Source organism: Lissotriton vulgaris, chromosome 3_1 (genome assembly GCF_964263255.1).
Source record: "Lissotriton vulgaris chromosome 3_1, aLisVul1.2, whole genome shotgun sequence".
NCBI lineage: Eukaryota > Metazoa > Chordata > Amphibia > Caudata > Salamandridae > Lissotriton > Lissotriton vulgaris.
In genome coordinates this window covers 458,066,244-458,080,338 of record NC_141689.1, presented here as the reverse complement: position 1 = coordinate 458,080,338, position 14,095 = coordinate 458,066,244, and positions in this window count along the sequence as shown.

Below are 14,095 nucleotides of genomic sequence, written 5' to 3'. Positions count from 1 at the left end.
TTCTTCTGTGATATTAGAGGAAACTCTGTTGTGCATGTGGTATTATGAATTGATGTATGGTTTTCCAAAATCTTGCACCATCACTCCGCTTGGTATGCACGTGTAGTTTTGCCTACATGTTCTCCTCCACAGATCTGTTGGCTTACCATTTTATTTTTTTCAGCGATGCCTTTAATTTCCGCAAAAGATTATGTTTCACTATATCCATAGTATTATACCGAAGTTGTCGCATCGTATGATAGATTGATTTTTTTATGTACCTAATCTTCTCTTTATACTCTCATATAAAGTGTCTCATGTTGCTGCGGCCCAGTCCCACTTGTAGCTTAGGACTTGTAGCATAAGATGCCATAGTTGTTAGAAATTTCTCCCATTTCTCAACTTCACTAGATCTAGTCCTATCGTGGAAGAGCTGCTTAGCCTGTTCTAGTATGATTTCATCGGTTGCTGCTGAGTACTTGATCCTTTTATAGTTGATAGTATAAACTGACTCTTTAGCCACCGAGGATAGCTCAAATTTAGGCTTGCTAATATTGAGAGCAATTTCTTGGGGGCAGTGGACACTGTCAACTTTTTCCCCTATCCGAAGTGAAACCATTTGTTGAAATAAGGGCAATAAACTAAAGGTATAGTCCAGTATATTGTTGATTCTTGTCGAATGAAATGTAGTAGCTGGGGGGATGTCTCCAGTAAATCTTCAATTTAATGCTCTAAGGTTGAAGAGTTTGAGGTTCTCTCTAATATCTGCCTGTCTAGCTTGGTTTGTTTGGATATTTGCAACTTCCATTGGAGTGGTATATCCCAGGCTGAATTTTTAAATAGATTCTCGTCATCTGTCAATATTCCCATAAGATTAACATTAAAGTCCCTGGTGATCATAAGATCTGTTGACGGTATTTCCCTTTTGCAATCCTCCAAGAACTTGCATAATTCTTTTGCAGCCTTGGATTTCCTTTTTGGATGAACATAGGCATTGATCAAGGTGAGATCAGTTCCCCCCATGCCTGGTTGCAAGATGGAGAGGTTTACTGCCATTAACTCGGATGAAGTTGATCCGAACTTCTTTGACCACATGGATGTTGTGGCTGAAACATAGGTTACTAGACCACCTTTAAGGTGACCATATTTCACCGTCCTTATTTCACTAGTAAAGAAATGCAAGAATCCATGAAGGTGTGGAGGGTCTGCTTGCCATGTTTCTTGCAATGACACAATATCAAAAGAACTTTTGGAGGCCAGGCCATTAACGTTCCATGAGCATATACTTAAATGATTACGCTTACTCGATCTTGAATGTGAACCTGTTTGTCAATTTGCAGGGTTGTTCATTGTTCTGGTGGTCCATCTTAGATCAGTTAGTCCTGTTGGTGATGATGCGCCATCTTGAATAGTTCTAATAATGCTAAGATGTTGCACATTTCTTGCTTCGCCTTTCCCTACTGCTCCTCTAAGTACAGATATTCCGGGTCTGTTTACAGAATGCTGGGCTCCATCTGTTGCTGCTGGAATTAATAATTCTGGGTATCTTAGTTTTATAAAGGGAGTTATTGTTATCCCCCAATGTTCTTAAAGTTTGAGCCTCTGCAAGTATTTTGTGCGCAATTAAAGATGTTGTTTATGTTGCTTTTGTTTTTTCAGCGCGTGTACCCGTGTCAGCTATAAATTCGATTGAAGCCAGGTCCAAAGTTGTCACATCTTCCAGAGAGGGAATGTGAGATAGCAGCCGTAAAATATTGCCTCTATTCAGTATATCTTGCGTGCCTTTTGAGATATAGTCCGGACTGAGCCAGATAGTGTTGATTACATTTCCTAATTCCTTTGGGCTCCTGGTCTTTTTATTGATTTGGCTCACTTGTGTAGATTCATATCCTTGTATTGCTATCAGTGTTGTGTGAAATGTGGGAGATGCTTTCATCACTCTCTTTTTGACAAATTATTTGTTGTCTTCTTAGGTTAACCTTTTGGCCTTCTTCTCCATGACAGGGAGCAACTAGCATAGTTCCAAGTTCTTTTGGGTGTGCCTGTGTTTCATCTCTCTGGTTTGCCCTTATATGTATAGATGTAGTCAATTTTGCAATTGAAGCCAGTTCGCTGTCATTTATCTCTTTAAGGTTGCACCTTGTTTTATTTCCTGGAAGTTTAGACAGTGTACGCTGATCGTTTTCACTCTCAAGCCTTATTGCCAAAGTGTGTGCACAATTTGTTGTTTTATTGACGGTAGAAGGAGTCGGGGTGTCGCTCTTTTGTTGTTGTTTCTGCACTGGCTCAGTTGGTGTGTTTTCTTTTTTAGTTGATTGGGGAAGCAAGCTAGTCCCTTCTGGATGCGGGACTTCACTTCTTCATTCTTAGTAATGTCATTTTCAGGCTTAAGTTCGCTTTTTTCTAATGGCGATGATGTCCCAAAAAGTGACGCTTGAATCCTTTCTGGTTTAAAATTTTTTTTTTTTATTTCTGCCTTTACGTTTTTTTGCTCCCCTTTATTTTGCGTTCCTTTATTTTGCATTCATTTGTTTATCTACCTTTTCCTCCCCTGAGGCTACAGGCGTTTGGTCGTCTGATGTTTTGGTTACTCTTGTTCTTTGGTCGTAAGAGACTGTGAATCCTGGGGCATCTCTTTTTGGTGGCTTTATTTGATTATGTGTTTGTCGGTTTGTATGTTTCATTTCCACTGAGGCCCTCAAAAGAATGCTTGTTTGGGCCCTGCAGGGACTTTTTAATTTGTGTGCACAGGTCTCTCAACATTGCTGGGAGTGAGGCCAATTTGTCAATAATTGGACCACATCCACAACTCGAATTCACACCTTGCGACTGGCCATATTGGTTTATAGAAGTCTATTTAAAGTACCTAGCTTCCTGTCGATGACAACCACAAAGACAGCCAAGGTATCTAGTAGTGTCAGTTGGGTGTCCATCTTATCAGATTGGTAATGGGGGGTCTGTACCAAGAGTTGCATTGTTTTTTACAAGCTAGGCCAAAGACTTCCCATATTTGCATTTTTGGGTGATCCTTCCTCGTTTGCTGGATTTGTTGTCACATTTTGGTCTCCTTTAATTCCCCTATATGTTGTTCCTGGTTACCTTCAGTTGTCATTTTCAAAGTGTTTGCAGTAGGCCCACTCCTGCACTTATCTTGGGTGTAGGTGGCCATATGTTCTTCCCACTCTTCCTTTCCCAGGTATGAAGAGACTTCTGCTCTTCTGTTGAATGAATTGCTGGCATACCCTCTTTATCTCACCCCCCACATTTAGCATTGTATTCTAATCTGTTGCTTGTTCGTTTTGTTGTAAAATTGGAGTTGGAGCTACTAGAGAGATTTCTATTCATCTCTTTACCTCCCTTACCCTCAATTGGTTAAATTCGGTATTCTTAGTGCAAGTTTTTGCCTGTGGGCGTAGCTGATCGCAGATCGTTGGTGAATCAGTTATGTCGCAGTTACCAATTATATCTTTGTTGTGCATTGGTCTGCTGGCCCTAGCTGTATCATAGATATTTGTTTGATTTTCTTCTAGATCGTTTATGGATGTTTCTTGTACTATGGTTATAGTAGCATATGTCATTCGAGTTTTATTACATTGTGGAGTTGATGTTACTTGCAATGGGCTGATGGCTGTCGTGCTAGTCATGCTATTCATGCTAGGACTTCTCTTTTTGTGAGTAGTTCTCTGCACGCCAGTAAATTGTAACTGTTGTATTGGCTGTACTGGCTGAAGAGGTGATTGAAGGCCTGGTACTTCTCTCATGTTTGAAAGTAGAGTATCCCCTGCATTCTTTAATAAGCAACATTTTGTGTACATTTTTGGTTGGTACGAGGATTGGCAGTTTTTTGGTTTAATGATTATCTCCAAATTTGAAGGATGTCCGCTCTTTTCTATCCCTGAAGTATTTACATCTGCGGTTATTTCAATAAAGGAGCAGTCCTTCTGTGTTGCAGGCCTGGTTTTGTGTGGTGGTTCATCCCTGGCACCCTTGAGCATCTTAGAGGTTTGCTTCTGCTTCTTTGTGACCCCTTTAACCATTATGCCGCCTCGGACACGACCTGACCTTATGCTACCCTTAGGTCACTCCAATTATATTGTACCCAGTAGTTGGTATCCAATACACGTTTTGGGTTAAGTTTTGTTTAGTTTAGTTTAAGTTTAGTTTAGAGAATGGCCACATCAGACTCGCCAGTCTCGCCAGGCACTGTCACTATCACCGTCCCAGCTACAGTTGGTTAGCTGACACATGTGTCACTTGTGTAGCATTATGCTGCTTCTGCTGCTTCAGCTATGCCGCTTCTGGAGGGAGCTCACAGCTTCATTTCACCATGCTCACCAGTTTACTGTGCCACCAAGAATAGGACTATGCCTGAAACTAAACTTACAGCATTTGTTTCTAGCAATTGATTGCACTTCTGTGCTATTCTGCACCTTTAGCTGTTGTTGGGTGCTATACGCTAAGCGCTAAGGTGCTGGGTGGTGGGTGGTGCTTGGTGTTGAGCAAAGGTAAGGTGATGTTCTTATTTTCCGAGCAAGGAGCAAGAGGATAGTTGTCTTGGTCGTCGCTCAGCTGGTGATAATTCCAATCCGGCTAGGCTAAACATCCGGCATGTTCTAATCACAAGTTCTGAACAACTTTTGGCCATCAATCCAGGACGTGATCAGTTCTTTTTCACAGCACATCTGGTACCCCAGAGTCAGCCAAATCTACTTGAGTGTTTAGCCCAGCCGGGTTGGAACTATCACCAGCTGGGTTGGAATAATCACCGGCTGAGCGACAACCAAGACAACTATCCTCTATATACAGCCCTGAGGAAGTTGCAGAAATATTTTCCAATTGGAACGAAACACGTGACGGCTGGTTTTCTTCTGTTCGTTGGCTCTAAACTATAGAAAAGATTAAACGACTGAATATCATCCAACTCATCTGAAGATATTTCTTTCAAAATTGTGGCTACCACACTGTAGTTTTTGTATTTACCTACATACTGTATATCTACTATTATGTGAGCCTAGGTTGTTGTTTGATTTGATATTGTGAGGAAACTACCCACAAAAAATGGAAGCGTTACAGGGATTATTCCCTCACCTGGTTGCACCATACAGATTTGTTTTTCATTCAGACATTTGCGTTAATTAGCATAGCACCAAGAAATTCGCCTGACCACTAAAAACCCTTCTTTAGAGTGTTTCATAAAAGAAAACAACAAATGAGAACAATTTCTCTAGCTGTAGAAATATACATTCTAAAGGCAAAGGAGACTGTTTTATACATGTCTGAGCTAGGAGAGATGTCAAGGATGCTGGGCTGTCATGTAAAATAGATTAGTGCGATCATTAGTAAATCTTCAATAGAGTGCCCCCTATCTTCCACTGCTAACTGATTTAGTCCTCCACCCGATTGTCTATATTGTTAAATTAAAGCCACCTTTGTACAGGTTCCGGTTGTGGCAAACAGAGGAGCTTGGCCCAGAAAAGAAATGCAGCAATTAAACCATCATCTACGTTTTCCATGGTTAAAATACGCCTACCTGAACATGGGGAGTCTCCCGCCACTGCTCGTTGGGTGTCTAAATCTGTCATAAAATAAACATTTGGGTTATTTTCATAGTGAGAAGAGTTGCACAAATGTAAATCTGGACATCTGTTGAACAGATTTCTAAGTCGCATTTGTATACCTTCATTTGAGCCCTTCCTTGATAAATAAGTATGCCCATTGACCAAGCAACTGTATACCAAATTTAGATCCGAGATTTCACCCACCAATGGGTGGATATTATGGGGCAGGAAAAACTGTTAACAGTAAATGCTCAACTTATTAAACAGAGGTTGAAATAGCCGCACATTTGTTTTTCTCCTGCAATGCATATGTTGTCCCACATAGGAAATGGATAGTACGTGCGCTCTGTATGTTAGGCATCAGACAGCATGCAGAAGCCTTGAGAAATCTAGGAACTAGTATAGATAGAGTTTATAGTGTGGACAAATTATTAACTTTTATGTGGACAACAAAAAGGTGATTTTGTACTCGATGTATGACCAATTTGAGAGTCGCAAATTGGTCACAAACATGTTAGAGAATGCAAAGCGGTCAGTGCACTATGTACGAAACCCATTTGCTGACCCAAAATTGCAATACGACTGAATTGCGACTAGCAAAAAAATGTGACTCAAAATAGCAAGTCGGTATCAGGCAATTGAAAATACTAAGGGCCATATGTATCAAGATACCAATTAGCGATTCTGTGATAGCGATTTTTAAGAAATCACTATTTCAGAATCGCTAATTGGTATGTATCAAGAAAATCGCAATTTTTTAGCGATTTCTTGATTTTCCTTAATTGCGAATTCGCAAATTGCGAATTCGCAATTAAGGACTACTTTCCCATTAATTTCTATGGGCCTCCTGGCCCATAGGAAGGAATGGGAATTTATTCTCAATTTGCGATTCGCAATTTGCTAATCGCAAATTGAGAATAATTTCAAGGGTGAAGGGGTGTCCAAAGGACACCGTGTTGCACCCCTGAAATAAGTATGGGTGCACATGCGTTGCACATACATGCCCTAAGGGCATGTATGTGCGTCACATGGCACTTAGAAAAATGCAAAAATTGGCATTTTTCAAGAAATCCGCAAATTACCACCAATTTGAAGTTAGTGGTAATTTGCGATTCTTTAGGGACAATTAGCAATTTTTTTAGCTTCATACATTGCATTTAAGGAATCGCAAATTTTGTGATTCTTTATTTTGCACCTCATTTTCATTCATACATCTCATTTAGCAAATTTGCATTCACAAAGGCCCAAATTTTGCGAATTTCGGCCTTTGTGAATGCGAATATGCTTCATTCATATGGCCCTAACTCTCTAACTTGATGCATAAGGCAGTTGCAAATAGGAATTAGTTGCTATTTTGCCTGTTAGCTCAGGCACTTTCCACCAATTCAAACCAGGTGGTTAATGGGTGAAAACTTAAAAGCAAGTCCAGAATGCATCACGGTTTCTCATAATGGCTGCACTGTACCTGATAGCAAGCAGGATGCGCTTACTGGCCCTGCAGTAGAGAAGGAGGCGAGATAGAAAGAATTTTTTGCATCAGGCACACTTTTCTAAAAAGCAGCACAGTCATCCTGGATAAAATTGAGCCGGTAAAGCCGTATTTAGAAAGCATTAATCTGCCCAGCAATTCCATCCTCATCAATGTGCAGGTGTTTTGCTCATTACACTTATTAGCCAGTGCAAGTTACCAGGATATAATAGCTGTTGCAGGAGGGGTGTCTCCAAGAGTGTTTTCACTTTTCTTTAGGAGATTCCTCGATTCCATGCCTATCTACAGCTCTCTCTATATATACCTGGCCAAGAATACGCAGGAAATACAAAGTATTAAAAAAAAGAATTTTACAAGCTTGCCGATTTCCCCGATGTCATAGGGTGTATAGATGGGACACATGTAGCCATATGTCCACAATCCCATAGTGAATATCTATTTAGGAACTGGGAAAGTACCCATTCCCTGAACATTCAGGTTGTCTGCAATGCTCAAAACATAATCACTGATATAGTGGCAACATTTCCTGGAAACACCCATAATTCCTACATGTTTAGGCACATCAGCATTTAATAATGACTTGAAACTGTGGATTGTGATGATGGAAATATATTAGGTATTGAAAATACATGTTCAAACAACTATGTAGAAGCACAATACACACAATAAGTTTGTAGCTTCAGACAAATGTATATCTTTCAGGTGACAGTGCGCATGCCTTACACCCATGGATCCTCATACCATACCTCTCTGTCAGCAACCAGAATGAGGAGAGATACAACACAGCATATTGACACATCAGAACTGTGATACAATGCACATTTGACCTGCTGAAAACCAAGTTTCGCAGCCTGTATATGCACCAGAGATGTTAGTAACCTGTCCCACATTACACAACATTGCCTGTAGCAGAGACCTACACATTGATGTGTCTGATTCTGATTCTGAGGATGATCAACACAGATCCCCAGTTCACCTGCCAAAAGAGGAGAGCAGAGCAGTGGAGGAGAGGTGATGCAAGGACCACTTTGCCACACATTATTTTGCCAGGTCAGTCATGGCCATATCAGCATGATGAATGAAAATGTTTACACAATAGTTTGAATGATGTATGTGAACAAACCTTTATTGTCCAGTTTCTTAAAACTGTTTCAAAATAATCCGTTTCGCACATCAATGTATGCAATGTACTTCAATATGTTGGTTGTTTACATCACCAACCTGACATTAACCCCTTTGCTGCTGGCCTCCCCTCCCCATGCTTAGCCATTTTTGGCTTTTTGGGTAGTTCGCTCATAGCCCCATGTAACTTTTTGTCCACATAAGGTACACCAAATTTACGTTCTTTTCTCTGAACATCCTGAGGATTCTAAAGATACCCCTGTTTTGTGGATTCTCCAGGAGGACACCCATAAACTACCCAGAATGCAGCTACATTTTTTTTTTTTTTTTGGGGGGGGAGGAATGGGACAAGTGTGCTGCAGAAGAAAGCATCTGTTATCCCCCTGAAAATGGTATCAAAAAAGGGTTTGTTGTGCTAAAATTATCATCTTTCAGGAAAAGGCAGACTTTAGTTAGATAACCACATTTTTGTACACAGTTTTGGCATTGTACTGGGAAATAGCCTTTTTTTCCCATTTTTGTGCTTTCAACTTCCTTCTAGTTAGTGGTAGAAATTGGTATGACACCAATAATGGATCTCATAAAGCTTTATACTACTAAACTTAGCAAGCGGCTATTTGTGTAGATCCTTCAAGGTTTTACTATATAAATTAACAGTTGAATTAAAAAAATAATGAAAATGATAATGAAATTGTGTTAAAAAACCTTGCCTATGTTTTCACCTGTAATTTCTTCTAAGTAAGGCACATTTTTTACACAATCTACTGTTATATCCGTTGGATCCTTCTAGTTACAGGTATATATAGGACTTGTAGGTTCACCAAGAATCCGAGCTTCCCAGAGCCAATAACTGAGCTACGACTTGCAATGGTATTTAATTGTGTACCGGGTATACAGCAATGTCTTTGGTGAAATATAAAGATGGGAAAACAGGTATCAAGTAAACCCATGTGTTTACAGAATGCAAGCAAAATATGGAGCTTAGAAGCAGTGGTTATTTGAACATCTCCAAATTTTTTGGTTTACCCATTCTAGCATGTGAAATAGAGGGCATTTTTCAAAACAACTTCTTTTTTCTCATTGTCTTACATCTAGGAGGCAGAGATTCATAGAGAGTCAAGACAATAACACGTGTTCTACTATTCTGTGTTCCCCTAAGCCTCTTGATAAAAGTGGTACCTCTCTAGTGTGTGAAGTCCTAGTGCCCTCGATAGGAAGCTTGGGCACATCACAATACTCCAGTAAAAACTGATTCTCTTTTCACAATGTGGCTAGCTGTGGATTTTGGGCCTTAGCACTTATGTAAACCTAGCAAACCTTTACATTTTTTTTTGAAAACCTTTATTGTACCTTCATATTGTTACACAGCATGCCGCCTACAACCCCGAGGGGCCGGCCGCTAAATGAAAGAGGAAAATCGCAATGACAGCCTCGTGAAATTAAAGGTCATGTGTTGAAAGAGTCATTGTAGTAGAAGGCTTGCCACAGGAATGAACGAAGGGCTCTAGCACAGTTTTCATACAGAGGAGATGAGGTTTTCATTTTCTGTTTTTTGAAAATAACAAAAGGAACAAAGGAACATCGAGAAATCACAGTGCGATCAATGACAATGTACCTTGCAGGATAATTATAGGAGCAATCTTAGGACAGGATAAAGTGCCGTGATATCTAGGAATCAATGTGGGGCGTGAAGAGATTACCACCCCCCCATTGCCCTCTCCAGGAACCCCCCCCCCCTCAGTCACTCCCCCTCACTCCATCCCTTCCTCGTCGTCCGAATCTAGCTGATCATCCTCTGGCAGTGGATCGCAGATGTCGCCCCGGTGTGTGTTCCATGGGGACCAAACCTTGTTCCACTTGCCCGGACAGGCCCGACTCAGGTACACCGCCCTTTCAGTTACCATTGTCCTGTCCATGTTCATGCACCACTGTGACGTTGTCGGAAGGTCTGCCACCGCCCAACGCTGCGCAATGTCCCGCTTTGTCACCATCATTCCCAGTGTCACCCAAAGGCGGCCATGCCGTGACAGGTCAGTTGGTTCCCATATATTGAGGAGACACCGCCGTGGCTCCGGAAGGACCGAGACCTCTAGCACCTGAGATATAGTACGCAAAACTTGGCGCCAGTAGTTCTGTATGCGTGGGCAGTCCCAGAATGTGTGAAAGAAGGTTCCCTCATCCCCGCAACCACGCAAGCAGAAGGGGTGTGGAGTTCTGTGGATGCGGTGTAGCAGTGTCCGCGTGTAGTATACCCTGTGAAGGACCTTAAGCTGGATCAGCCTCATCCTGGCCGATATGCCCGCCTCTTTGGGGGAGGCAAGGGCCTCGTTCCACTCGTACTCATCCATGGCGCCTACCTCCCGCTCCCATCTGTCCTTGAGGGGTGTCAGAGGATCTGGCGAGTTATTTAGGAGTTTACGGTATGTCAAGGAAGTTGCTCTCTCAATCATGAAGTCGGTCAGGAGGCGATCCTCCAGCGGGTAGGACTCAGGGAGGGTCGACCCAGCAGGGATGGCCGAGAGTAGGGCATGGCGGATCTGCACGTATCGGTACGACTCGTGCGGTCCGAGGTCATATAGTTCTCTCAGGCGAGCAAAGGAAATTACACCTCCCTGCTCCCACATATCCCCCACTGTGGAGATGCCGATGGAGTCCCAGCGGGAAAACCCCTTACTGGACCTTAGATTGACCAAAGCGCGCGTGTCCCAGAGCGGGGCGAGCTTAGTAAGTGTACCTTTCCATCCCAGCGCAGCAGTCGCCGCATGCCAGGTCTCCACCGTGAGCTTAGTGGGTCCTATGAGTAGTCTCAGCTTCCTCCGGTCGTACAGTGAGGCAAGCATGGTATCGATGCCCAGTTGCGCTCTATCTGCATTGGAATGCCGGGTCCGACTGCGGGGCATGTAGCCATTGATTGATGGGCCTGAGTTGTGCTGCCCAGTAGTACAGATGCAAGTTGGGAAGCGCGATGCCTCCCTCATACCAGCCTCTGCAGAGTTTAGCTTGGGCTATGCGCGCAGGGCCATTGCCCCACAGCAGCCCGGAAACCACAGCTGCGACCCTCCTGAAGTATCCCGCTGCCACCGGGAATGGTGTGTTATCCAGGATGTACAGAAAACGGGGCAGAGATTTCATTTTGTACAATGCAGCTTTCCCCAACATTGTTAATGGCAATCCTGCCCAGAAGCTTGCGTCCTGTTTAAGACGTTCCAGTGGTGGCATGAGGTTCAGTCTCATGTGCGCAGAAGGGTCCCTCGTGATATGGATACCTAAGTACTTAAGGGAGGAGCCGGCCCGTCTCAGAGGGCACTCCGGCCCGAGTGTCGGGGTGTTCCCCGCCAGCACGTATAACTCCGACTTGTTCCAGTTAATGGTATAGCCTGAAACCTCGCCATGTTCGTCGCACAGGCTCAAAAGGGCTGGAACTCCACGCTCGGGATCTGTCAGATACACCAGAATGTCGTCCGCATAGAGGGACAGGCGGTCCACCCATCCTTCCTCCCATTGAATTCCCTTGAGTAAGGGAGTATGTCTAATACGGATAGCCAGAGGCTCCAGGGAAAGCGCAAAGAGCAGGGGGGATAGAGGGCAGCCCTGCCGGGTGCCACGGCCAAGCGGGAACGTGCACGATATGTGGCCATTCGCCACCACATGTGCCACTGGTGCTGTATAGAGTAGCTTTATCCATGATATGAAGTTCGGGCCGAAGCCCATGTGTGCCAGGACTTCGAAGAGGTAGGTCCACTCCACCATGTCAAAAGCCATCTTTGCGTCCAAGGCCAGTATAACTGCATTATCGCTAAGTCGGTCCGCCCTTGCCAGTACCCCATGTACCCTTCGGAGATTAAGTGCGGTGTTTCTATGAGGCATGAACCCTGATTGGTCTGGGTGGATAAGGTCAGACAGGTGAGGCAGTAGGCGGTTGGCCAGGAGCTTCGCTAAAATCTTACTTTCTGCATTCAGCAGCAAAATGGGGCGGTAGGACGAGCACTCCTCCGGAGGCTTGCCGGGTTTTGGTATAGCCACTATCGTGGCCGTTCGCTGATCCAGCGGGAGCTGTCCCTTTTCTCGACATTCAACATACATCTTAAGTAGGTAGGGACAAAGGTCGTCAGTGCGTGCTTGGAACCACTCGACTGGAATGCCGTTCGGTCCAAGCGCCTTACCGGATTTGAGTGCCCCTATGGCCAATCAAAGTTCGTCGGTGGTCAATGCCGCCTCCAGGTTGGCCATAGCCTCCGGCAGCAGCGAGGGGACATTTTATTATGGGGTTTACTAAAACCTTCTAAATCAGTAAGTAATTTTATTTGCATAGTTAATTAAAACCATTGCAATACAACCATTAACATTACGTCCACACACAAGAACAGTATATCACTACAAACATTAAAATTACATTTACATACATAAAACGATATATCACCGTCTCAATTTTACATTTACAATTTAAAATCATAAAATCTAAATTTTTTAGATGACCATTCTTAGAATGAGATATAACTTGCTTTATAATGTTATCTAAGAGGCAATTAAGAGTCAAGTCTTGGCACTTTCTTGTCCACCACCTTCATAAACTTCACAAAACTACAGTTCAACTGCGGATCGTGGGTTGCAAAGCAGGCAAGAACTGCTTGTCTACATGAGCATATTCCTCATTGGTTAATTTGAAATTTTTGCAGATGTTTTCGTTCTTCCAACAATTTTTCGCAGGAACACAACAAATGCAGCTTATTCACAGGTACCGTACCACATAAGCGACAGAGGGTTTCCGCCTTATCCTTTAGCCAGTGATGAAAAAGCCAGATACGCGGGAACAGGCCCAATCTGTACTTTAAAAACTTCAATTTAGTAGTTTTCGAATAGCCCAAGTCAAGATAGCTCAGTGGTGCTTGTGTGGAATAGGAGTTTAGGGTTATCCAGCAGTGTGACCTTTTCGCGAGGGATGCCTTGTCTTCAACCCATGAAAGATGTTTAATGTTTTCCTATTCAGTTTTTTAAGCATTATATTATTGGTGAGGGTATCCCAAAACTGATGCAAGCCAAGATTTGCCAGGCTCTTTTTCAGATACTTGGCAGATGGTAAGGCTGGGTGTCGCTCTAGTTCCATCCATAGATAATCATTTGAGGTTCCTTGTTTAGTTTTTTGCACTTTGTTCCAAGCAGTTATGTGCGCCCCCTGTCTTGCCAGGAGCTGTTTCTGGACGCCAAACTCTAGCCCAATTTGAGCTGGTGAGGTTTATTTGGGCAGGCTAAAAATAATCCTATACTCAGCTGTGAGTGTATTATTCAGAATCTTGGCATCTCTGCCTCTCTGTACTTCGCTCCCATAAGTCATTGTTGGCAAGAGTTTGGCTTGTATTACTTGTGTCAGAGGCAGGAGAGATGGGCCAGTAAGTTTACTGTTTAATGCTTTTAAAGAGCTTGCTGTAGCAATGCCTTTACCTCTAATGTTGGCTTTCTGAGCAGTAAACTGGCCGCAGTTGCCGATTTTTACTCCTAGATATTTATATACTGAAGTGTCCTCAATACGGGTATTGTTCCAAAACCAGGTGTAAGAATTTTTACTGTTCTTACTGATTGTCATTGTCTGTCTTTTCTCCAGATTTATTGTCAGTTCATTTGCATCTGAATATCCCAGTATAATATCCACAAGATGTTGCAGCCCTACTTTTGTATGAAAGGTAGGACTATGACATCCGCATAAAGGGGACACAGTAATAATAGCCCTCCTAATTTGTGTGCATGAGAGTTACAGCTATTGAGGGTCGGGATGAGATCCCCTAAAACAAGTTGAATAGTGTGGGGGCTAAAACACAACCCTGTTTAAGACCCTTATTGGTTAGTATATGTCTTGACAGGAGTGAACCTTCACCCAGCTTTACCTGGATCCTGTGTGTAGGTTGATCAGCAGGTCTAACAATGGCCTTGGTATTCCCCACCTCTTCAATTT